This window comes from Notamacropus eugenii, chromosome 1 (assembly GCF_028372415.1).
Source record: "Notamacropus eugenii isolate mMacEug1 chromosome 1, mMacEug1.pri_v2, whole genome shotgun sequence".
Classification (NCBI taxonomy): domain Eukaryota; kingdom Metazoa; phylum Chordata; class Mammalia; order Diprotodontia; family Macropodidae; genus Notamacropus; species Notamacropus eugenii.
In genome coordinates, this window is record NC_092872.1 from 232636001 (window position 1) to 232661757 (window position 25757).

The following is a 25757-nucleotide window of genomic DNA, read 5'->3' on the forward strand; positions in this document are numbered from 1 at the left end:
TACCTGAAAAATCAGGGGTGATTCTCTAATTCCTTTGGTTTGAGACTCCCGGATATGCTTCCCCCTAAAAATTAGCAGTTGAGATTTTTAGGAAATTTAAAGTGGTAGATGAAGAAAGTTGGTACAAAACACCCCCCCAGTCCCCAGAGTCTGAAACATACTCTTCCATAAGTGTATACAGAGTCCAGGGGAAAGTGAACTCAAGCTTGGAAAGCACAGGTGGCAACAGGGGCATTCACAACTCCTGGTAGTGGGAGAAGTTCCCCCTTAGGTCTGGCATTTTGTCATCCTTTCTGGGCTCCTAGGTGAAGCTGTGAATCTAGGTCCATTGGGTTGTAGGCTCATGATGCTACTAAGAACTGTTCAGGGGTTCATCTAGAATGCCACCGGGAATTTCCAAAGTCCCAAGTCTTTCAAAACTCTCAAGGTCCTTCTGTGACTAAAAGGTGGCCTAAGTGAAACTGGAGCTGAGGACTCTCCTTCCCTCCTTCCTCTCAGCAATTCTTTCTCTGGGAGACTTAGCTAAATGCTATGCCAACTTTTTGAATAATTCCAGTTCTAACTAGCTTGGTAATTTATAGATGACCTCTGGCACAAGGACAAGCTTCCTCAGCCTGTCTGAATGATTCACTCCAGTTTGAAGGACTTTTCACTCTTACTTTTAAGTTTATGATCTCGTTCAGGTATCAAGGCTAAAATGGGGCAGGGTGCTTTTGGCCCCACCCTTACCCTTCTGATACAATTTTGCAAGGAAACCAAGGCATTCACTGGCCTATAGTTTTCAGATCTCTGTCTCTCTCCTCCCTCTCTCTTTCTCCTCCCTCTCTCCTTCCCTCCCTTTCTTCCCCTCCTTCCCTTCCCTTCTCCCCTTCCTCCTTCCCTCCTTTTTTCTTTCTCTGTTTCACCCTTTCTCTTTCTGTCCCTCATTCTCTTTTTCTCCCTTCCTTACTCTCCTCACCTCCCTCTCCCCTCCCCTTTCTCTGTGGGACATTTACTCATCACTAGTCCTGGACATTTCCCTCAGTCACCTTAGTTTTTCAGAGGTCATTGCCAGTGGCTCAGAAATTACATCTGCCATTTTTCTTTCAGAAAATGATTTATTCACCTATGTCTTTTGACAAACTCATGAAGGACAGCTCAGTGTTGTCTTATTAACTCGTTATTCATTTTTGGTTTCATCTCCCTCTTAGCTACTTTTGTTCTGTACATTCTAGGCCAAGATTATTCTCCTTGGCAGAGAAAACAGAGTAGAACCCAGGCCTTCTAATTTTTAATTTTAATACTTTTCTTTTCTCCCTGTGCTAACTTCTAGGTGTCCAGTAGAACATTTCATCCTGGGAGATGAGACTATTGGAAGGGAAAACAAGCTTTAGACTAAAGGATCGCCCATGTGACCATGTTTCCAAGGTAGCTTAGCTGAGTTTGGTCCTAACCTTTGACCCTTCTATATTTATTTCAAGCTTTTGGCAGTTTGCCCTGGGAGAGGTGGATTTTCCCTCAGATCTTTTAAGATACTATTTTGAGTCATAATCTTGCTCTTTCATTCTAATATGACCAGGGCTTTTTAGTGTGGCATTAGGATTGAAGAGGAGAAAAAGCCAGAGCATGAAACATCTATTCATTCATTCACTCAACAGCTATTAAGCACCTCCTACTCTAGACAGAATACTGTGTCAGGTGATGATGAAGATACAAGAAGTCATAATCCTTACCCTTGTGGAATTTACATTTCAATAGAGGGATGAAACCTTCCATGATATTGAATGATCTGTGCTTTAGAGAGGTGTAGACCAAAGTGTTATGTGAGATTTAGTGATAATGGCGATCATGATTCCCATTTGTGAGGTGACTCAGAAAGGGAAGGTACAGACATTCTCTTCTGATACCTACCTTTAGCATGGAGATGACTTCTGGGTTCTGGAAGGCTGTTTATGCCGACGGAATTACAATTCTTTTTCTATTTTTCTATTTCTATTTTCTATTATGAATTCTATGATTAAAAAGCTTTCAGGAGAGGCTTAGTGATGGACAGGAGACCTTTTATTTTCTGAGGACCAACCCACTTGAGTTCAGGGAGGTTTTTCACTAGACTGGGTCTAAGGTGATGAATTCTTTTGGACAAAGCAGCTCTCTGAAACCTTCAACTAAGTTGTAAAGAAGGTCCAGGCCAGGTTAGTAGGAATACACACCAGTGATGAAGATCTGAACTGGGATCAGAGCCCAGCTCTTGACTTTAAGTCCGGAACGCCTCCCTATGCTTCATCATCTAAGAACTTTTCATTTCATAGAAATATCAGCCATCTACTTTACCACTGACTTCTCCTGCTCTTTCCCCTACAAACTTTTATGTTTATGCCAAATTCAATCAATCAACATTAATTATTTGTGTGGCATTAAGCGAGTCACTTTCCCTTTCTAGACCTAATTTTCCTCATCTGCAAAATGAGGAGTTTGGGCCAGATGATTCCTTAACATGAAGGCTGAATTGCCTGGTATTTAACCAGTTTGGTTGGTAATTTTTTTTATTGGTTTTTAAAATTATAGAGTCTTCTTCTTTCTCCTCCTCTTCCTTCTTCTCTTCCTTCTCCTCATCCTCTCCTCATCTCCTTCCTTTCCTTTTTTATTCTCTTCCTTCTCTCCACTCCCTTTCTTTCTCTTCTCATTCCCTCTCCAATTTCTCCCTTTTCTCTCTTCTTTCCTCTCCTCCTTCTCCTGATGATGATTATAATCTTGGTAACTTTCTCTTTAAGGTAGATAATATTTGTAAAGTGCTTAATACAGTGTTTGGCACATAGTAAGTGCTTAATAAATGCTGTTTCCTCCCTCCCTTCCTCCCTTCCTTCCTTCTTCATCAGAACGATAAAAGAGAACATGGGCTTGTTATGGGGTCAGAACGAGGAATGATCAGTGTTCCATTGGTATCCATGCAATGTCAGAGAATTAGAGTAAGGTTCTTAACATACTGGATGGAAAATCCATGGGGGACTAATGAGAAAACATGAAAAAGCTTTGAGAAGGAATGGCTTGGTTTTGATATGCATCACTGAATGAGGGCACCTACAGTGATGGGATCACAGAGCCATATAAGTAGGGAGGCACTGAAGTATGATAACACTATTATTATCATTAATTTTTATTATTATTATTGGACCTCTGCTCTGAAATTTATAGTCTTAGAGTTTCACGAGGACACTGAGAAGTTGTGTTTCAGAAGGAGGTCTTGAACTCACATCTTTCTGACTCTTAAAAAGCTAGATCTCAATCCACTATGCCATGTGCTCTCTATTAATATTAAAAATAATAATAAATGAAGTGTGACACACTGCATATTTGATTCGGTTGCTATGTTGGTCAGTTTTGCTGAATTTTCTCTTTTTTTCTTTATTATAAGGGATGAATCTCTGGGAGGGGCAGTGGGGAGGAATAGCATAGAAAATGTAGGTGACAGAAAAAAAGGTAGATAAAAATATACTAAGAAAAAAGTGACATTTCTGTATTGCTGGAAAGTTTGCCAAGGGTTTTCTATACATGGCCTCTGATCCTCTGATAATTCTTAATTGAGTTTGAGAATTTGAGGAGATATAAAAGGGCCAGGCACAGGCCTGTCCTCAAGGTACTTCCAGTCTAGTTAGGAAGGCAAGATACATACATATGAGACGAGAAGTAACTAGAAAAAGGCAGTCCCTACTGAATGTCAAATGAGTCATGTAGACAGTGGGCATAGTAGAAGTTCTGAGAAGGGAGAGAGAGCACTGTGGGCTGCAGTGATCAGGAAAAGCTTCACGGAGGAGGGAAAAAGAATGGGTAGGAGTCCTCCAGGCAAAGAGGGTTATTTTGGAGAGATCTTTCTAAGCATTTGTCCTTTCATTAGAGTGTTGGTTCTCTCTCCTGACCCTGACTGCAACTTCTCTACAGTCAAAGGGATGGCTTATTACATTTTATTTTATGGCTTATTACATTTTCTATGTCCAAGAAATGCATCTCCCCACAGTCAACTTGGAGTTGAGCCTCTTTAGGTTGCTCCTTTAGAAAACAGATTCATAACCTATTATGATGCTTGTAATTGAAGCTTTTTCATCTTGGTAGGACATGCAAGGTGACTGGTAAAGCCTTTGGGAAGCCAGTAGTAACCCACATGCCACAATGAGGCATCATTGGAGGATGCTAACTAATCAATCAATCGATCAATCAACAAGCACGAATTAAGTGCCCATTAGACTGTAGGTTCCTTGAGAACAGGGACTATCCTTTGCCTTTCTTTATATCCCTAGAATTTAGCACAATTCCTGGCACATAGTAGGCACTTAAAAAATTCTTGCAGACTGACTGTTGACTATATTTCCATTGCTGAGTGTTGAGAATATTAAAAAAATGAAACAATCCCTGTTTTGAGGAATTTACATTCTTTGGAGGAAACAACATGTAAATATAAAAATACATGCAGGACAAATAAAAAATAAAGCCAAGGTAATTTAATACAGCATCGTTAGTTTAGGAATTCTACTACTCTGATTGGATTACCATCATAAAAAGGAGCATCATCATCTCCATCAGCAACTTGATGTTTGCTCTGGAGATACAAGAGGCTGTGTGATACAAGGACAGATAGAGTGCTAGACTTAGTTTGGGAGACCTGGGATTTGAATCTCACCTCAGATGCTTACTAGCTGTGTGACCCTGGAAAAGTCAATCATTCTCTCTGGGCCTCAGATTTCTTTTTAGAAAAGAAAGAGGTTGAACTCAATGACCTTTTTTGTTCTCTTCCAACACTAAATCTGTGAACTCAAGAGTTAGGTCCCACCCTATCCTACGATTTCTTGCATTTTATAGAAGAATCCCTCAGGCAGATAGAAGGGGGTCCCATCCTCTCTTGTTTCTCTCACATTAGAGTAAATAGCTCATGATTATGATAAAAAAATAAAGAAGGACAAACATTTGATCTTTGAAAAGAGGCTTCCTACACCCTTCCATGCTCATGCCTCTAATAGCTTCCACTCAGGATCTCCTGGGAAAGCCTTATCTCAGTGTGACCCTTTTTGCTCTTTTGGAAAGCAGGGTGAGGTATGAGGAGCTTGTAATTAAAGAATGCCACTTCTGTATTGGTCCAAGGGAGATTATAGGTCCTTGGGGACTGGAAGGAGAGGGTAACATGGCAATATTTATTGCATAGGAGTAATTAATTTTTAAACATGCTTATTAAACACTCCAATTGCATTACAGCGAATAGTGTAGGCTGCATTTGCTGATAGGAGTCCTAGAATCTTCTTTGGCTAAAGCTTGGCAGACTTTGCATTTGGTCCCCCTCCTTTTCCTTTTCAGATTATTCCCCCTGAAGCATTCCTCATTCTGGAGAAAATTAGCAAGGGTTTGAATTCTGAGGAAGAATGTGTGTGACTGTGGAGATTCTAATTATTTAACCACTTTTCATATCGACAGTTCCTCCGATATCTACACTGTGTTTTAGCTGGATTTACAAATATAGAAAGCCAAGGGCATTTAGAAAGAGGGAAATGGACATGTCAGTCTGTCTCTGTCATATAAGGACTTCTTATTTCCTGTTAGATTGTCCTTTATTTCTTACTTCATCGGCGTTCTGGACCTCTAAGTGTGACCTCATAACTGATGTCAGGCTAGTGGGTGGGGGTGGGGTTCAATTGGGTGGATTGGCCTTCATCTCCCAGACACACGGTGTGTTCTGTCTGGATGGAAAAACTGAGGCTAAAGGCAGATTGAATCACATCAGTTTCTACGACATTCCTCAACCATGTTAGGCAAAATCATCCACCACCCGGCGAGTCTGGGTGGGAGGAAACCTGATATAACTCTGGAAAAAAAAAACCTTTCTTGAGAGTAGTTCTCATAGCTGAGCTTGGAGGGAGTTAATTCTCTGGCCTGCTTGCCATGGTAGAAGGGGCCCAGCATAAAGAGACAGAAGATTGATGGAACACAGGAGAGCCAAGGAGTAGGAACCAAAGCTGCGTAGTTCTGTGGGTTGCTTCCAATTCCAAGGTTTCAGAAAGAAAACAGAATAATCCATTCCGAGCAAGTAGAAATAGAACCACCCCTTGAATTATTATTATTTTTGTTATTATTTCAAATCAACGAGTCAGCCAAAACTCTTTTGCTTTGGCTGTTGTGTTGGAAACGCAGATGCACAACAGGGAGGTATGTGGGAATTTAGGAGTAGAGTAGTGCTGAAATCTCTGCTGTGTTGAGCATACTGACCTCAGTAATGGAAAGAACACCAGACTGGGCCATCCTGGTCTCATGCCTACTGCTAACTCGCTATTTGATGTTTGGCTCATCACTTAATCTCTCTGAGTCTCAGTGTCCTAATCTGGAAAATGGAATTAACTGCCTTGCCTACCGTACAGTGTTGTTATGAGAGTCAAATGAGATAATGGATTGAGAGGGGTTTGAAAATAGTATACAAATGAACATTGGGTCCAGTGAGGAAGGCTAGCATGGGGTAGGGATAAAACAGTGCTGGTCTTTGAGACTTATATTTGTACCCTGGTTATGATGCTTTCTAGCTGGGTGACCACAGGACAAATAACCACTAGGAAGCTCACTGTTTTTCACCTGTAAAAAGGTGATAATAATTACCTGTAATGTAGTCTGCACCAGGCTATTGGAAGGATCAAGTGAGAGACGCATGTAAAGAACTTTGTAACTCTAAAGCAATCTGTACAAATGGTAATTGATGAATGGGAGCTAGAACACTGGAACGGGAGAAACAGACCTGTTTTTTAATCCACCCTCAGAGAATTCTTAGCTGTGTGACCCTGGTCAAGTCACTTGACCTTCTGGAGCCTCATTTTCCTGGATGATTGTGAGGATCAAATGATGTATGTCATTTGTGTCAAGCATTTTGTAAACATAAGAACCTTCTATAAGTATCAGGTTTTTTTTGTTGTGTTTTGTTTTGTTTTTGTTGCTTCTCTGACCTTCTGTGAGTTCTGTTGTTTTCCTCATGGGTGACCTTGGGCAAGTCACTTAATAATAGTCAGTATTTATATGGTGATTTAAGGTTTGAAGGGCACTTGACATATGTTACCTGTGATTTTTACCACAACTTTGTAAAGTGGGTGCTGTTATTTTTCCTGTTTTGTAGAGGATGAAAGTAAGAGGGGTTAAGTAATGTGCCAAGGATTACACAAATATACACAAGACTGCAAAATCTGAACTGAAGTCTGGAGCAATATTTGAATTCAGATCTCTCTAACTCTAAGTCCATCCCTCTATCCACTTGTACTATGAAGCTGCCAGTCTTTTGGCGCCTCAGTTTCCTCAACTTTAAAATGAGGAGTTTGGACTAGACAACCTCTAAGGCCTCTTCTAGCTCTAAATGTGTGATTCCATATGATTCTGTTCCTGTGGTATTTCAAATGGAAACAATAGACCTTATAGTACCTGCGTCACATTGGTGTCATGATGGAAAGAAATTTGTAGAATTACAATTGATTTACAAATGTGACTTCTCCTCCTCCTTCTCTTCTTTCTTTCTTTCTTTCTCTTTCTTTCTTTCTTTCTTTCTTTCTTTCTTTCTTTCTTTCTTTCTTTCTTCCTTCCTTCCTTCCTTCCTTCCTTCCTTCCTTCCTTCCTTCCTTCCTTCCTTCCTTCCTTCCTTCCTTCTTTCTTTCTTTCTTTCTTTCTTTCTTTCTTTCTTTCTTTCTTTCTTTCTTTCTTTCTTTCTTTCTTTCTTCCTTCCTTCCTCCCTTCCTTCCTTCCTTCCTTCCTTCCTTCCTTCCTTCCTTCCTTCCTTCCTTTCTTCCTCTCCCTCCCTTTCTCTCTCCCTCTCTCTCCTTTCTTTCTTTCCTTCTTTCTTCTTTTCCTCTTCTTTTTTTTTGCCTTCTCTTTCACCTCTTCTTCCTCTTCTTTTTCTTTCTGCTGCTTAATAATTTTATTCCTTCCCCTTCTCCTCCTCCTCATTATTATTATTAATAAGAATGGACAGATTGTGGGTAAAAGATGGATTTCCTTCCTCTTTTTCTGAGTTGGACCTGGGCTGCTCCCTCACCTGATCCTCCCTCTTTTCCTGCAGGTGGATATCTATCTAAAAATATCGAGCTTTGCCAAGCTTTTTATGGGCCTGAATATTGTGAAACTCACTCCATTGTAAAAAGTGAGTCCAAGATTTAGTTGTAACAGCTTCCTTGGTGGGAAGCCAAGAGTCATCCAAGGCCTTAGAAGTTCTGCTGAATTTGGGGGCTTGGATGTCTGTAGATGCACACTGAATAGGGAGCTAAATCACAGTGGACATTTTCCTGGAATGGAGAAATCCTTTTATAAACAAGATGTTTTATCTTTCTTCTGACTGACATGTTTGATGATATCTGTGCACCTTGGAAACCCGTGATGTCTCATAGCCCTTCTTGGATGGGAAAATTTGGCTATTCTGAGGAACTGCAAGGAAGGAGCTCTTAGGACCAAGGCAAAGTCATGGAAGGTTTCCTGTAGGGCCATGGACAAGTCTCCTACCATCTTTGAGCTTGGCTCCTTTGCCTCTGAAATAAATTTTGGCAATGAATTTGAGCATGGTTGTCCCAAGGTCTGCCTTGGTGACTAATCTGCAGCAGGTCTCTGGATTAGCTAGACCTTGACGGATATTGATTGAGCACCTACTATGTGCAGGATTCTCTACTATAGTAAAGTCCGCATTTCTGGAGAGTTTTAAGGTCTTCAAAGCCTTTTCTTGACAAGAACCTTTCAAGGTTGGCAGTGCCAGGATTATTATCCCTTTTTTTTTTTTTTTAACAGATGAGCGAACTGAGGTTCAGGATTTTTTTCATTTAATTAAGTTTATTGAAGGGAGAAGGAGATCATTATTTTGCTAATGTGGCTATGCTTCAGTATTGATGGCTTTGCACTTTACTTAATTTGAAGCAGGAAATTTGGCTATTTACACACTCACACCATTTTGTAGCATTATGTTTAATGGGACATTAAATGATGGGGACTGGGAGAGGCCTTGAGAGGTCATTTAGTCCAGTGCTCTGCCCCCACAAGGAGATTCTATTTTACAGTCATAGAATTTAAAGCTGGAAAAAGGCATTAGAGGTCAGTTGTTCCAACCCCCTCCTTTTACAGATGAGGAAACTGAGCCTTAAGAAGGATAAATGATTTGCTTAAGGTCAACTGGGACCAGATCATAGAGGGCCTTAAATGCCAAGTTAGGAAGTTCAGATTTTATCCTGTGAATACTTGAAAGCCACTAACAGTTTTTGAGCAACTTGAAGAAAACTCATTTTGGGGTATGTTTCTGAATGATAGAGGAACATTACTTGGTTTTGGTCAGCATTTGCTCCTAATTTTATTCCATGTTGTTTCCAGTAGAATGTAAGGCCCTTAAAGGCAGGAACTGTTTCCATTTCATCATTGCCCCCTGAAAACCTCGGCCAGTGCCAGACACATAGTAGGTGCTTATATACTTCGGTGGAATTCTGCCATTACTGTTGTAGGCAATACAAGAAACAAATCATCCAACTTAGAAAAATGTATTGTCCTAGCCAGCTTGTGTTGGTGAATCATTCCTACCCATTTGCTTACTGAATATTAGTTCAGGGCCACTGTAATAATTGTGGCTAGGCTATAATTATACACCAGTTAAATAATTACAAGAGATTTTCTTTTCTTTCTTAAAAAAAAAAGGCTTTGACAATACTTGTTCTTCCATGGGTTATAAAATTTGAACCAAAGAGCTCTGGGTAACTGACTCCTTGGAGTCTTGAGATCCTGGCTGTGGTGGGCCAGCTGGGAAAGCCAAAGGGAGCTGCTTCTTGGATTAGGCCCTTAGTCTGGAATGGGCTATGGAAGGCCTGTTCATTGGAAGTGGAGGGGGAATGGCGCTGTCCAGCTCCATGCATAGCCAGGAATGATAGATTAGAACTTCAGGGAAGCAGATTTAGTGTAAGGATAAAGAAAACTTCCTACAATTAGAACCTCCCCAAAGGGAGCATACATAGGTACAGAGCAGAAAGGGAGTTAAGGGGCAATCAAGTCCAACCCTGTGGTTTTACAGATGAGGAAACTGAGGCTCAGGAAGGTTAAGTAATTTGCTCAAGGTCACCCATACAGTAAGGGTCAGATGCAAGGAGTAGGTTACCTCAGAAGGTAATGAGGTCCCCATGATTATAAGTCGAAGGTTCTTGGACACCTTTGGAAGTGTGGAGAAACTCATGGATTCCTTCTAAGAATAATGTTTTTACATGCATAAAGTAAAATACATAGGGTTACAAAGGAAACCAATTATATTAAAATACAGTTATCAAAATATGAAATAAAGTACATAGTCCCGAGGATAAGAGCCTCTATTAAGCATCTTTAAGTGAAGGTTGGATGGTCAATTCAACTGAATTAAGCACACATTTATTAAATACCTACTACTGGATTCAGCAAGCATGTATTAAGTGCTTATTACTGGATTCATCATTTATTAAGTGCCTATTACTAGATTCAGTAACCTTTTACTAAGTGCCTGGCACTGTGCTGTGAGATTGTTGTTTAGGAGAGCTATTAGGACTAGAGACATATAAATCTGTGAGTCATTTGCATAGAAATAATAGTCAAATCTATGGGTCACCAAGAGAAACTCTTGAGAAAGAGAACTCAGGATAAATTCCTTAGAAGCGTGGATTTGGAGCTAGAAGGGACCTCAGAAGCCATTCAGAACAACCTCCTCATTTTGAAGTGAGGAAACTGGGACCTCCAGAGAGTGAAGGGAAGGCACTTGGGGACAGTACCATTGTACAGGGGTGGAACACATCCCCCAAAGCAGTCTGCCTGATTCAGCTGCTATCTTTTCCTGTTGAATTCGGGGATCTTGTGTGGATTTTAGTTATGTTTTTCAGTCATTCTATGCCTGGGTCAGAGAAAGCTAATGGAAAGTTAGAGGGACTCATGTTACTGTGGTGTTTTTTTGTCTTACAAAGCAGAGGGAGGAGAGAAATTTCTCATCCTATTACTCTGAGATGGATTGTGTATTTTCTCTCCATTTCCTGAGATCCAGAGAGGTTCCGTGACTTGCCCCAGACGCATGGTACAAGTTGGTGTCACGACTCAAACCTAGACTTTTAGACTCCAAATCTAGTGTCTTTTCCCATTCCCTAAACTGCCTCAATTAGATTTTTCCCTTCTGTTGCTCCTTATAAGCAAGTCACTTAATTTCCCTGAGTCTCAGTTTTCTTCTCTGGAAAGTGGGCATATGATACTAACACTATATATCTCATCTCACCAAGTTGTTGCGAGAATAGGGTGCTGTAAGCATTAAAGTGTTAAAAGAAATGTGGGTTTGTGGATCAGCCTCTCTCTATCCTTCCTCCTTCTTTCTACTCCCCTAACCATCCCTTAACTTTTCTCAAGAATTGTCACCTGAATACAAATTTTGTTTCCTTTTGTGTTTCAACCCCAACTTTGGATACTTGCAATGGTTTTGCTCTTCGTTTAGTAGGTTCAGACACTGTTTCCCTTCGGGGAGGGAGGGCTGCCTTGTAGATGTGGAAACTGAATTGTCTCATCTCCTCCAAGAAGGATTACTTTGTTCTGACATTACCCTTGATAACCTTAGCAGTGAATTCCAATCCCAGCTCCCTGTAATTTAGTTCAGTGTCTGTTTGGGAAAAGGGGCATTAGTTAATCATAAAAATTATTATATCATAAAAACCATGTACAATCACTCAATTTTTTTCTGTTTAAGTTAATTGAAGGAGATTGTTATTTCGTACATGTGGTGTGTTAGCTAAGATATGTGCATTATTGCAGATTTTTTAAAATGGTTTTTTCCCTTCTAATTTTCAGCAGAAGATTTGCTATTTATACACTTGTCACCCTTTGGGGAATTTATGTTTGATGGACCTTTAACCAATGAAACTGGGAGAGATCTTCAGAGGTCATCTTGTCCAGCCCTCTGACTTTAGCCTGATTAGAGGAAGTTATATGGTACGGTGGATAGTGTTGGGTGTGGTGTCAGGAATACCTGAGTTCAAATCCAGCCCTCACATACTGGCTATGTGATCCTGGGCTAATCATTTGACCTCTGCCTCAATTCCCTCAACAATAAAATGGGGAACACTCTCCACCTCTCCCTTGTGTATCTCTGTCTGTTTCTTTCTCCCCGTCTTTGTTTCTTTTCCCCTCTTCTTTGTCTCTCTGTCTCCCTCTCTCTTTCTTTCTTTCCCTTCCCCTCCCCCCTTGTCTCCATCACCGTCTCTGTCTCTCTCTTTCTGTGTCTCTATCTTTGTGTTTCTCTGTCTCTCTCTTTCTGTGTCTCTGTCTTTGTGTCTCTCCGTCTCTCTTTCTCTCTATCTTTCTCCCTTTATCAGGTCCTTCCCTTCTAGTTCTAATGTTATATGGGTCTATAACATTGTTGTTGGACTGTGGAGGATCAGGGCAGATCAGTTATCACCACCCAGCTCCTCCTGCCGCTTTTCTTTCTGTCCTCTCACAGTGTAGACCTGGATACCCATGGTATAGGGGAAAAGGCACTGTATTTGGAATCAGAGGAACTGGGTTCTAATCCTGTCTCTGCCACATAATATTTACATTACCATAAATTATTACCTTGACCAAGTCTCTTCATGTTTCTGGTCCTCCGTTTCCTCATCTGTAAAATAAGGGAATTGAAGGAGGTAGCTTCTAAGCTCCTTTCCAGTTTTAGGTCTTCTCTGCTGTTATGACCTAAACCAACTCAACAAATTGTGTGTCCAGTGCTGGGCTCTGGGCTGGGCATTAAGCAGATGGAAGCAAATGTGCAGCCATCTTACTCCTCAGGATCCTCCCATTCCATTTTGGGGAGACAACATGCATCTAAAAAAAGAAATAGAAAAGGGGCACACCATGAGCACCATGGAGTAGAATTCTAGCAGAATGATGCCCTTCAAACTTACTTCACCCTATCATGAGTTCACTTCCCCACTCAACCCTCAGGGCACCGGGTTGATTCTCTCCACTCCCTTCTTTCAACACCCTGGAAATTGCTGGGCATAGTTAAGCCAAGTGCTTAAGGGTGAGGAAGGACTAATAAAATAAAATAAGCTGACTCTTATCTCTCTAACTCTTTCAGAAAAACAAACTTCCCATTTATTGGTGAGGCAATAATTGTTCTTAGATGTAGGAGGAAGAGTATTGCTACTGGGGATGAAGACCTGGGGATGAGGCCTAACCCTGGCACCTGCCATCTGTGTGACTATAAGAAAGTCATTTAGCTTGTAAAACCTCAAGGCCTTCATTAGGAAAATTAGCATAATATACTTGCACTAGCCATCTCAGTGTTTTGGGGAAGATCAAACGAAATAATGTATGGAGAGGTTTTAGGGACCAGACCTTTAATTTCATTGCTATAAGGAACTCTCAAGTAAGGAAACTCCCTCTTTCAGTGCAAATCAACGCCTCATTTCTAACTTGTAGTCTTAGAGAAGGGGTTCTTTACCTGATATCCTTGGACTTAAAAAACCATATACATGTATTTACACATATGTATACACACATGCACACACATGTACATATACATGCATGTATACACATGTATACGTATATATATAAATATATACATATACATGCATGCATACATACATGTATATATGATGGGAGCAACTTGGTGGTGCAGTGGATAGGGCTCCAAATTAGGAAGACTTGAGTTCAAATTTGACCTCAGATACTTACTAGTTTGTGTAACCCTGGGCAAATCACTTAACTTTGTTTGTCTCAGTTTTCTCATGAATTAGAGAAGAAAAAGGTAAGTCATTCCAGTATTCTTGCCAAGCAAACCCCAAACGAGGTCACGAAGATTTAGACATGACCAAATAGACATCACAAGAACAATATATTTTGATGATTACAATTCAATAGAATTGATCTCCCTTGTAATCTTTTGTATTTTATTTTGTACGTTTAAAAACATTAATCTGAGCAGGGATCCATAGGTTTCACCAAAGGGGTCCATGACAAAACAAAACAAAGTAAAAAGGTTAGGAATTCTCAGGATTGTGTGGATCACTGAGATGGTAAGAGATGTACCTAGAATCACATAGCAATTATGCCTAAGAGGGGGAGCTTGAACCTTGGCTCCCCAACTGGTTTTTTATGCAGTCTTCTAAATTGCCTGTCAGTGCATAGCTGGTTCTTAGTAAATGCTTGTTAACTGATGATGTTACCATGATCTCAAATAAAGGTTACATCAAAGTTCACTGGTACTTATGGGGCCATGTTTACCTCTTTGCCATTGCATCACAAGGCTTCTCTATATAGGCACTGTCTTAGGTGCACCATATTGCAAGGTACCCTTATGTGTTGCTGTTCAGGAATCTAGGTGGGCAGCTAGGTGGTACCATAGGGCATAGAGTACCCAGCCTGGAGTCAGGAAAACTCATCTTTCTGGGTTCAAATCTGGCCTCAGACCCAGTAGCTGTGTGACCTTGGGCAAGTCACTTAACCCTGTTTGCATCAGTTTTCTCATCTGTAAAATGAGCTGGAGAAGGAAATGTCAAACCACTCCAGTACTTTTACCAAGAAAAACCCAAACGGAGAGTTGGACATGACTGAAAATGACTGAACAACAGATTTTTGAAATCTGCAGAGCCAGACACCATTTCCGTCTTCCCCTGGTATAGTCATTTTGGCTGAAAGGGGTAGACACTGTGAATTGAATCTCTTTCAAAGCAGGTCACCACTTGCTCTGCCACTTAGATAGTTGTAGCATGCATCAACAGGTTAAATTAAGAGACTTGACAAGAGTCACACTGACAGTATGTGTAAGAGTCAGAACTTGAACTCAGGTCTTCCTGGCTTGGAGACTGGCTACCTATCAGCTCTGTGACACTAGCCCTTCAGCATGGAAAATGCTTTGTGACTGGAAAGTGCTGTCTTTTAAGAGAGCTGGGATTTGAACTTGGGTGGCTTGTTATCATTGAACAAGGTAACATGTTTGAGTCCTTTTGCTGGGCTGTTGAAACAGTTTATAATTTAGATTCCCCGGCACAGTACCTGGGAAAGGTTGCACCTGCTGAAGTGACTTTCTCAACATCGTTTTTATAGATGAGGGAACTGAGGTGAGGATGGAGGATTGGATTAGATGAGGCTTGAGCCTTTATCATTTGCTTCTAGGGGAGCAGCGATAATAATAGTTAATGGGAATAGTGAATATTCACATTATTAAGTGCCGGACATTGTGCTAAGTTCTTTTCACAAATATCTCATTGGATTCTCATGACAACCTTGAGAAGTAGGTGCTATTATTATACTCATTTTACAGATAAGGAAACTGAGGCAAATTGAGGCTAAGTGCCTTGCCCAGGCTCACACAGCCAGTAAGTGTCTAAAACTGGATTTCAACTCAGATCTTCATAACTCCAGGCCCAGAGCTCTATCCACTGCACCACCTAGTTGCCCTTGATCTTGGGAGAGTGGCCAGAAGTCTTTTTTTTTTTTTTAAACCCGGGCATGTGGTTTGGGGAACAATAAGTGTGGGGAACTCCCTCCTCTGATATAGGCAGGTGACTCTTTACTCCCTAGCTTGGGGCAGATAAAGATTAAATGACTTGCCTAGGGTTACAGCTAGTATGTGTCAGTCAAAGGACTCCCACCCAGATCACCCTGACATCAAGATCTCATCTCTAGCTATATTGAATTATCTGAATGAAAATAGAATTAGCATGATGCTCGTACAGGTCTTCTGACTTTTCAAGCCTCTTGAACCCTGGTTCTGGATTTGTTTTCTATGTTTGATTCTCACTCTTTCCAGTACATTTTCAAGCTTGCTTATCACTAGACTCCTCTGCTCGTAGGATCAATATTGTAATCATTCGATAGATGGGAAATTAAAGCCAGGGAAGGAGGTGATTTACCCAAGATCACACAACTAATTAACAGCAGACCCCCCAACTTGAATCAGAGTCTTCTCTTTCAATTTTCTTCCTGCTCTGAACACAGTAGACACTACTTTTGACAGAGGGAAACATGCATGTGAGGATGGGTGGAAGAAGACATAGGAGGGAGAGGAAAAATACTTTAAAAAATTAAAGAAAGAAAAGACAGTGAGGGTGGAAAAATGGAAAGAAAAGTTAGGGACTGATGAGTTGGCCACCTGCATCTGGGCTCATAGGCTCTGATTCTTCCACTTAATCCCTTTGTGACCTGGGATAAGTCATTTAGCTCATCTGGGACTCATTTTCCTTATGTGTAAAAGAAAAATTGGATTCTATAGATGTCTTTTCTATTTCTATATCTGTGGTCTTATGAAAGGATCTGCCATCCCTTCCACTGGGTCTATCAGAGAGAGAGAGAGAGAGAGAGAGAGAGAGAGAGAGAGAGAGAGAGAGAGAGAGAGAGAGAGAGAGAGAGAGAGAGAGAGAGAGAGAGAGGGGAGAGAGGGAGAGACAGGGAGAAAGAGAGACAGACAGACAGACACATACACACACAGACAGAGAGAGAGACAGAGACAGAGACACAGAGACAGAGACAGAGACAGACAGACAGAGAAAGAGAAAATGCCTTTTCCTCCTTTTTTATGTTCCTTATCCAGCCTAGTTAGAGCACACACCAATGATTCTCTTATTATGAACTGAAGCCCTACTGAGTCCTCAGTCCTGCTTGGATGGAAAGGGAGGGAGAAAAGCTGGTGGGACAGAAAATTTCTTTCTTCTCCTGCCTCTCCTAATCTTGTCAAATTTGCAATTGTCACACTTTCCCCAGCAGCCTGAAAATATTTTCCTCTGGAAGTCAGTGGAGTCTAAATCAAATACCTTGGTGCTTCTTCCACAGGGATGGCCCTCCCTCCCCTCATACCACATTCCCACTAGAAAAAAAAATGTTTCCTTGCCCTTCTTATCCCTACTAATAATCCTGTTAACCTCACACTGTCCAAGGTAAGAGATCTGATATCCAAGAACATGAAAGTTACCTGGGCAACCAGAAAGTCTGGAGGCCTACATTGGGGGAACCTTGGCAAATGCAACTTTGGAATTTCCCCACTCCTGGCACCTTCCCCCTTATACCAGTCAGCTTCCTCCTTGACTGGGGAACAAGTCCTCCTCTTTCCGATGCAGCTGCTCTGCAGAAATGTGTGACTTCAACGACCTTGGCACACAGCTCAGCCTGGCAGGTGTTGAGTAAATGTGTGTGTGTGTGTGTGTGTGTGTGTGTGTGTGTGTGTGTGTGTGTGTGTGTGTAGGGGGGGCCCATCAGGCTGAGCCGATCAGGATATAGGTTGAAGAGCAGGTGTGCCAGGCCTCGAGGACCACTCAGCCAGAAATCCAGACATCCCTGTTCAAGTGGAATAAAGGAATCCCCCAGGTCCTGTGTTCTGAGATGAAAGGTTGGCTTGGGTTTGTGCTGGGAATCTGTGAGTTGGGAGGGAATTGGAAATTCCCAATTTCTCTAGAAATTCTAAGTCTCCCCACTTTCCCCTACTCCGAGATACTCCCATTAGACCATGTACTAGGAGCAGTTGACAATTCTTGGAACCAATAGTCTTGCCTCTACCATATATTAGTGATGTGATTCAGGCAAGTCACTAACATCACAAGACTGTAGAAAAAACTCTAAGACTGGGTTTCAGTGCAGCACCCAGAGCTGCTTAGGAGGAATTTCTCATCAGGAGCAGCATACATCAGCAAAACCATAGGTCCTGTAAAACAAGATGTGATGATGGTCAAGGATGAGCATGTCAGGAACACTCCACATTTTTGTGCATTCCTTCATTCATTCCTTCATCATTCCTGCACATTATTACACGCCTATGCTGCTCTGGACTCTGAGAATATAAAGACAAAACTGAAATCATTTTTGACCCCAAGGCAGTCACATTTTACTTGAGAGATATAGTATTTATACAGATATTTCAATAAGAAATGCCATAAAAAATGAGTGTGATTTAATGTTTTGGAGAGAACACTCAGTACCTGGTGGGGAGTAGAGGACGGGAAAGGTCTTATTCCAGGGGCAGCATTACCTGGAAGGAAGCCGGGGATTCCACACAGCCCACACAAGCAGGCAGGGCATCTTTGTATGTAGGAGATGTGTAGGGTACAAAGTAAGCCAGAGCTAGATTGGTCTAGAGCATGGCCTACACCGGGAGGAATGTTGGGAAGTCAGTCTGGAACACAGATTGCAGTCAGACTATGGAGGCCTTTTAAGTGTCCAGTCCTGGAGTTTGGTGGCAGATAGGTGGTATAATGGATACTGTGCCATGCCTGGAGGCAGGAAACCTTGAGTTCAAATTCATGCTGGGCCACTGACTAGCTGTATGACCCTGTGCAAGTCTCTTAGCTGCTGTCTGCCTCAGTTTCCTCAACTGTAAAGTGGGGATAATAGCAGCACCTACCTTTCAGGATTGTTGTAAGAATGAAATGAGATATTTATAAAAAGTGCTTAGCCTGGCACATTATATACAAGTGTTAATTCCCGTCTTGCTTCCCCTCCCTCCCCATTTTAGAGACTTTAGGGAGCCATTGAGGCCTTTTAAACAGAGGAGTGACTTTATATTTTTCAATGTATTTTTATATTCATTATTTCATTTGGACCTCACACCAATCCACTAAGGAAACTGAGGCTTGAAGAGACTTGACAAAAAAAAAGCAAATTGTCAAAGGCCATACAGCTAGTCACTGGGAGGGTTGGGACAAAGATCCAGGCCTTCTGACTCTCAGTCGTGGGACCTCCATATGACATTGTAAATAGCTGAGAAGGGTGTTGGAAGGAAGAAGACACTTCTGCTTTGCTGCCAGTCAAGTTCTAGAGAGAGACACACTACCAGTAAAGCTTCATGATAGTCACTTTATCCAGGTTGGAGCAGCCCCTGCTTTTAGAGGCCTGGATAATTGTCTCATGAATGATGCTGGGCTGGCTTCCTAGGCCATGAACCACAGCCCCTGAAGCTGTCTTGGAAACAGGAAGCAGTGCTTCCTGTCCAGCCAATGGCTTGTTGTGTTTGGCACAATCAGGATGAGCTCTGGTCAGCTGGTCTGAGAAATGGCATGCAAATCAGGCATTTATCTCTCCTGAAGCCTGTCTGCCTCAGCTCAGGTGTGTGGAGGCTGCCAGAATGTGATTGAGTGTAGGAAAGTCAGGAGGAGGGAGCATGGATGGTTTCCCAATCCCTGGTACCTAGTAAGTGCTTATTAAATGTTTGTGAGTTGATTGACTAGGTTTGAGAAAACCGTTGTCATCAATGATGGGAGAGGAGAAAGAACACTGGATTTAGTCACTGGACTTAGGTTTGAATCCTACCTTGATGCTTAAGACCTGTGTGGCTTGTAATAGAATCTCTCTAACACACTTGTGATCTGGAATGTATGACTGAAGATGAAGAAAAGGGAGATTATGTTTCTGAGTCAAGTAGGGTGTCAGAGACCAGAAAAGAACAGGGTGGTGGAAAGAAGGCTGAGTTTGGAATCACAGGACCTGAGTTCAGATACCAGGTCTGGTGCTTACTCTCTGTGTGAATATGGGGTCTGTTCCTTTACCTCTCTAGGCTTTTTCCTCATCTGCAAAATGGGGCAATTGAACTAGAAATCCCTAGGGTCCTTTCCAATTTTGTATCTATGACTATGATCCAATTATTATGCCCTTTCATAAAAAGGCAATAAAGGATAGTGGATAGAGCGCTGAACTGGGAGTCAAGAAGACATGGGTTTGAATCCTGCTGTGTGTCCCTGGGCAAGAGACTGTGGCATCTCTGAACCTCAGTTTCCATATCTATAAAAGGCAGATAATAATAACACCCACCTCACAACTTTGGTGCACTAAACAACATTCCTATTGTCATAATAGAGTCATAACTGCTGTCTCCCTAAGTCTTCCTGGTACTTAAGGCAGCTGGATGGTATAGTGCACAGAGAGTGCTGGGCACAAAGCCAGGAAGACTTGAGTTCAAGTCAAGCCTCAGATACGACTAGCTGTGTGTTTGTGGACAAGTTACTTAACCCGTTTGCTTCAGTTTCAATGGAGATAATAATAATCTCTTCCCTTGCCTTTCGTTCCATCGTAGTTATCTATCTCCTTGCCTTAAAATCTCAAGCTCCTTTTGTTTATTACTCATACTATGCACTTTCTTAGTCCCTACCATGGTGCATTGCCATGTAGACATCTACGATCCTAAGCATCTTTTCAAGCTTCTGCTGGTATTTTTGTTATAGGGATAAGACCTCGCTGTGATTTTAATTAGTAATGAAAACACCCTCTTCTGACGCAAGTCAGCATCCCCTCTGTAGCCTAGAGAGTTGACCAGAGTACTGAGGGTGTTAAGTGACTTTCTCAGGGTCACACAGTAAGTATATGCAAAATAGGCAGGCCTTGATTACAGCTCTCACTCCGGATTGGTTCCTTGGTTCCATCATGTAGAGTCTCCTTTTTCACTCTCTTTTCTTCTTACTGTAACTTCCCTTAATTTCTTTATGGGGTTGGGAGGGAGGAGGTGTTGATTTCAGAATGATTTGGTGATTTCTGGATTCGAGGAGAGAACTTCCTTTTGTGGTTTGGAATTAGATGCAGTTTATATTTCCTATAGCTTAATGCAGGGTAGCAGAAAGAGCATTGGACTGGAAGTTAAAAAACTCAAACTTCATCCCTGACTCTGCCACCAATTAACTGAATGACCTTGGACAATTCACTTCCTGTTCTGGATCTCAGTTTCATTATTTGTAAAATTTTGGGATTAGGCAATACTAATAACTGATATTCATGTAGTACGGAAGTCTTAACTTAAAGACTTAATAGGATTATGTCAACAGATGCAGAAAAAGTTTTTGACAAAATACAAGACAACTTAGTTGTTTTCAGCTTAACAAGCAAGACAGGTTATCCATGAACTTTTCTTTTTTCATATATTTAGATAACTTAATTTCAATATAATTGATTTCCTCTGTATTCTGTGTTTTATGCACTTAAAAATATTATTCTCAGAAGGAGTCCATAGGTCAAAATGTCTATGACACACGAAGGTTAGGAACCCTGCTAGAGTACTTTAAAGTTTATAAAGCATTTCACATAGACTATCTCAGATTTTCACAACAACTATTTAAGATCTTATTATCTCCATAACTGATACACTTAATTAACTTGCTTTGGGTCACACAGACTGGGAAATAAGACTTAGATTCAAACTCTCCTGACTCCAAACCTAGCCCATTCTTTGACATGCCACATTGGCCGTCTAGCAAGACAACTTCGAAAGTTGCTTCCAGCTATATTACATTATGATTCTACGAAAGGACTTTCAGCAGCCAGGCTAGAGTTTGGTAGAAAATAGTTCCTTGGACCTCTGCTTTGCTGTGTGGCCTCAGGTAGATCAGAGCCTCTCTGAGTCACTTGTCTTTATAAAAGGTATTATTACAATGCTTGTTTTCACTAGAGTGGGCAAGTGTGGACCAAAGTAAGATAAATACATGTGAGAGAGTTTGAAATCCCTGGTGTAGAGAGCTGCTATCTACACTGTAGTGGAGGATTTGCAAGTCATTGCCATCCTGGGGCAAGAACCAATTGGGCTTTGTCTGATGTCCCCCCCAGCATTTCCTGAAGCCCTGGTTCCTCTGCTTAGTAATTAGGCTTACAATGATTCCATGTAACTAAAAAATAACAAATGCATTATCTCTTCTTAGTCTGTGTTTTTCCTTGCCTATCATAAAGTAATTAAATTAATGAATGCCTTGTAAAACAATAGGTAAGAGGGCTGGAAAGATAGTATTATCTGTCATATACCTCTGTTGCTTGTGAATTATTCACTAATTAAAAATCTGTTTGGTTTGTGAGGAATCCCGGGTGTCCTCCCCCTACTTTCCTGTCTGCCCCCAGTCTACCCCACCCCCCAGTGCTTATTACATTTCCAGGGAGCCTGCATTTATTGAATTAAATTGAATTAAGTGAGTGGAAGAGGGGAAGAGGGAGGTGGCCAGCTAACCTGAATGTCACTAGCAGTCACTGCCCAGGAGGAGAAAAATTGCTGAGTTCTCCCCTCTCTAAGCTCTTACTTAGAGTCACAGCATGTGTGTGATAGAAGGGCCTAAGAAGTCTTTAAGGCAGGGACTGAACTTCTGGACCTGACTTTATATCCAATTTTCTATGTAACTTTGGAAAAGTCACTTAAAATCTGTGTGTGTGTGTGTGTGTGTGTGTGTGTGTGTGTGTGTGTGTGTGTGTGTGTGTGTGTGTGGGAGAGAGAGAGAGAGAGAGAGACAGACAGACAGAATCACCTTTTTATAGGTTACAAAGTTGATAAAACACTTTGCTCACATCAACCTTGAGAGGTATATTGTGAAGTTGTTATGATCCCCATTTTACAGATGAGGAAAACTGAACCTTTGAGAGGCTGATTTGGCTCAAATCACACAGCTAATGCCTAAGGAGGAATTTGAAGTCATATTCTGACTCACTGTGCTGTGAGCCTGTTTCCTAGTTTGTGAAATGGAGAAATGTCGTAACCTTCCTTTCCCATAGAATAGGCTGAGGAAGAATATTTTGGAAGAATATTATTTATTATTAAGAAGAAAGTGTCATTATGTTTGTTTACAAACACGTAATTATTCTTAAATCATATAACAATAGAGCCTCTAGGACAACTTATTGCTCAAAATCTAGAACCTATAATTTTATCACTATGGGTTTTCCTTTCCCCAAAGCAGATCGAGACTCCTCTATGACTTGATAAATTGTCTCAAGGGAGAGGCAATCTCTTGGCTTCATGAGATGCCCACGCCCTTTAATACTCACTGGGGGTGACCTCCCTCAATTCTGAAACTCCATAAATTCTGTACAACTATGCAATGAAAAGAGGCACTGTATTAAGAGGCAACTCACCTGGGTCCCTTTCCTTCTAACAACAAGCCGAAGTATTTTTATGTCACTTTAAGGCTTGCAAAATGCTTCACAAATATCTTATTATATCCTCACAAAAACCTTTGGCAGTAGATGCTATTATTATGCCCATTTTACAGTTGAGGAAACTGAGGCAGGGTTTAATTGATTTGCTTTGGGTCATACAGATAGTAAGAGACTGAGGATGGATTTGAACTCAGATCTTCCTGACTCCAGGTCTAGCATTCTACCAATTGTGCCACCTACCTAATCTTTTAGTTGATCTTTCTTGAGCTTTATCTTTCTGGATCTCATTTGCTTCAGCTGTAAAATTTTGCTATTCACTCATTTCAGTTAGTCCCCATTTGGGGACATTTTCTTGGCAAAGATAATGGTGTGGCTTGCCATTTCCTTCTCCAGTTCATTTTACAAAGGAGGAAACTGAGGCAAACAGGGTTAAGTGACTTGTCCAGCGTCACATAGACACAAGTGTATCTGAGGCAGCATTTGAACTCAGGAAGATGAGTTTTTCTGACTTCAGACCCAGAGTTCTATCCATTGTGCCACCTCATCCATAAAATGGGGGTTAATAATTCCTTAACATTTTAGAGCTGGAAAGAACTTTAAGGTTCTTCTAAAATCCAAACTCCTTATTTTACAAATTAAGCAACTGAGGTCTGGAGTTATGAAATACTTTGCTATTTCAGTTCTAATTAAGGATCAGAGCTGGGATGAGAACCTGGATTTCTTGACTTCCTCTGACACCCCAGGCTCCCTTTGCTTGACCATTGTATCACATTTCTAAAGGAAATGTTTTAAAAATCTTTTCCAAGCTCTAAGTGAGATTCTTTTTTATTTTTCAGAAAGACCCCAAAAATTCATTGGTTCATAGAAGTCTTGGTGAGGAAATTCTCCTCTCCAATACAAATATATTCTCTATAGTTTCAGAGAGTTGCCTTGGGCACTGTGGAGTTAAATTATTTGTCCAGGATCAGAGGCAGAACTTAAGCCAGTCATGTTCTTTACCTACTATGTCACACTGGTTTTCATATGGACATGAAGGGAAGGGAATGAGCATTTATATAGTGCCTACTTGTGTGCAAATATTATCTTATTTGATCTTTACAACCACTCTGAGAGGTAGGTGCTATTATTATTTCCATTTTACAGTTGAGGAAACTGAGGTAAACAGCAATGAAATAACAATGAAGTTCAGAGTCACATAGCTAGTAAGTGTCTGAGGATGGATTTGAACTTGGGTCTTCCTGACCTCAAACCCAGCATTCTATCTGTTGTGCCACCTAGCTGCAGTGTGAAATGAGGCAGTGGAAAGAGTTCTGATTTTGGATTCAGGGGAGACTTAGGTTTGAATCTCATCTTTGTAATTTATGAGCTGCCATTTTACTTTTCTGAACCTCGCTTCCTTGTCTATAAGATGAGGATAATAATACCTCCTCCAATTACCCTCAATGCCTGGAATGTACTCCCTTCTTATTCCTCGCTCGTAGAGTCCTCCTCTCTTCCTGTAAGATGATGCTTATGTGCTATCTTCTTCATGGGCCTTTCCTGATCCCCCCCTACACCCTCTGCAAATGCCCTCTCTCCCAAACTACTTTATATTTAGCTTCTTTGTATGTACTTGTATTTACCCCCTTTATAGTATGTATATGCATATATGTATATATACACTCATAATACTTATCTCTTCCACCAGAATATAAGCTCATTGTGAGTAGAGATCAATCTTTATCTTTGTTTCTCCAGTGCCTAACACAATGTCTTACACATATTAGGGGCTTAATAAATACTTGTTGATTTGATTGGTTGAATGGTATGTATAGTCTATCTCAAAGTGTTGTCTTGATGAGAAAATTTATGTAAAGTACTTGTAACCCTTTAAAGTATCCTAAAATATCAGCTATTATAATAACTTAAACAGATTAGGAAGTCCATGAACCATGTTTGTAGGTTCCAGGTTATATTCCAATCCCCTGACTTTCAGGCTGCAAGTGTTTGCTGGTTAGTATGGCTATACCTTGGCAGTACTGGATACAGAGCTATTGTTCCCAGTCCTGGGACTGAGTATACCCAGCAAACTTGGTATGGGCTATAGAGCAATCACCTGCTCACAACAGCACTGTTTACAGATTGTGTTCATCCTTCTGACTCCTATTGTTGAGTTCTTCTGTCTTTCCTCTCCCATCCTGAAACAACAGTGTGGTTAGGGAATCTTTCTATTGTAAGTGCAATATAACCTTATAAAATATTAAAATCAATGTGAAGGGGGAAAAAACCACAAACCAAGCCTTTGTACTGTTATCCATTGAGAGAGCTTTCTAGGAGTGTATTCATAATAAACAGGTCTATTTCTATAGCAGCTGTTCTAATATCCATGATCTCATTTGATCATTACCTCAGCCCCTGGGGAGAAGGAAAGGCAGATCTCTGAAAGAGTCACAAGGAAGGTGCTAGTACTAGAGGAGATAAGCAAGTGGGGAGGGGATCTATGATAAAGCGATTACCAGAGGTTCAGAGAAGAGAGCATCTCAGGAATTCAGGACCATGGAGAGCATGATTCAATGGGAAATGGAGAGGCTATGAATACTATGAAGGTGACCCCACTAAAGGTGAAAACTTTTGACCCAATTCAGAGTTCCTTATCTGTTCCTTGTCAGAACAAAGATTGTTCCCAGGGTCAGAGTAGCTTAGAGACTGAAGGTATGTTAGCTTATATCCCTGATAGAATATGGAGAGGGACTTTCATTTTTGTTTCTGTATCCCTAGCATCGAGTAGGATACCTGACCTGACACACAGTAGAAAAAATTGTGGATTGAATGATGGATGTGATATAGAGTTGGAGCAGAGGCCCTTGGTGGTTCAGGAACAGAATCCAAGGTCCAGAGTAAATTAAAATTTCCTGAGACAGACCCATTTTAGACAGCTTTGCGTTACAGGATGCAGAGCTAGTAGGGAC

The 25757-nt window shown here is 41.1% G+C and overlaps 1 protein-coding gene across 9 annotated transcripts in view; it reads left to right on the forward strand.

Annotated features, from left to right (window-relative positions):
* Positions 1-25757, forward strand: part of KCNMA1 (potassium calcium-activated channel subfamily M alpha 1) — a 904559-nt gene that overhangs the window by 222073 nt on the left and 656729 nt on the right. The gene's annotated exons all lie outside the window — the stretch shown is intronic.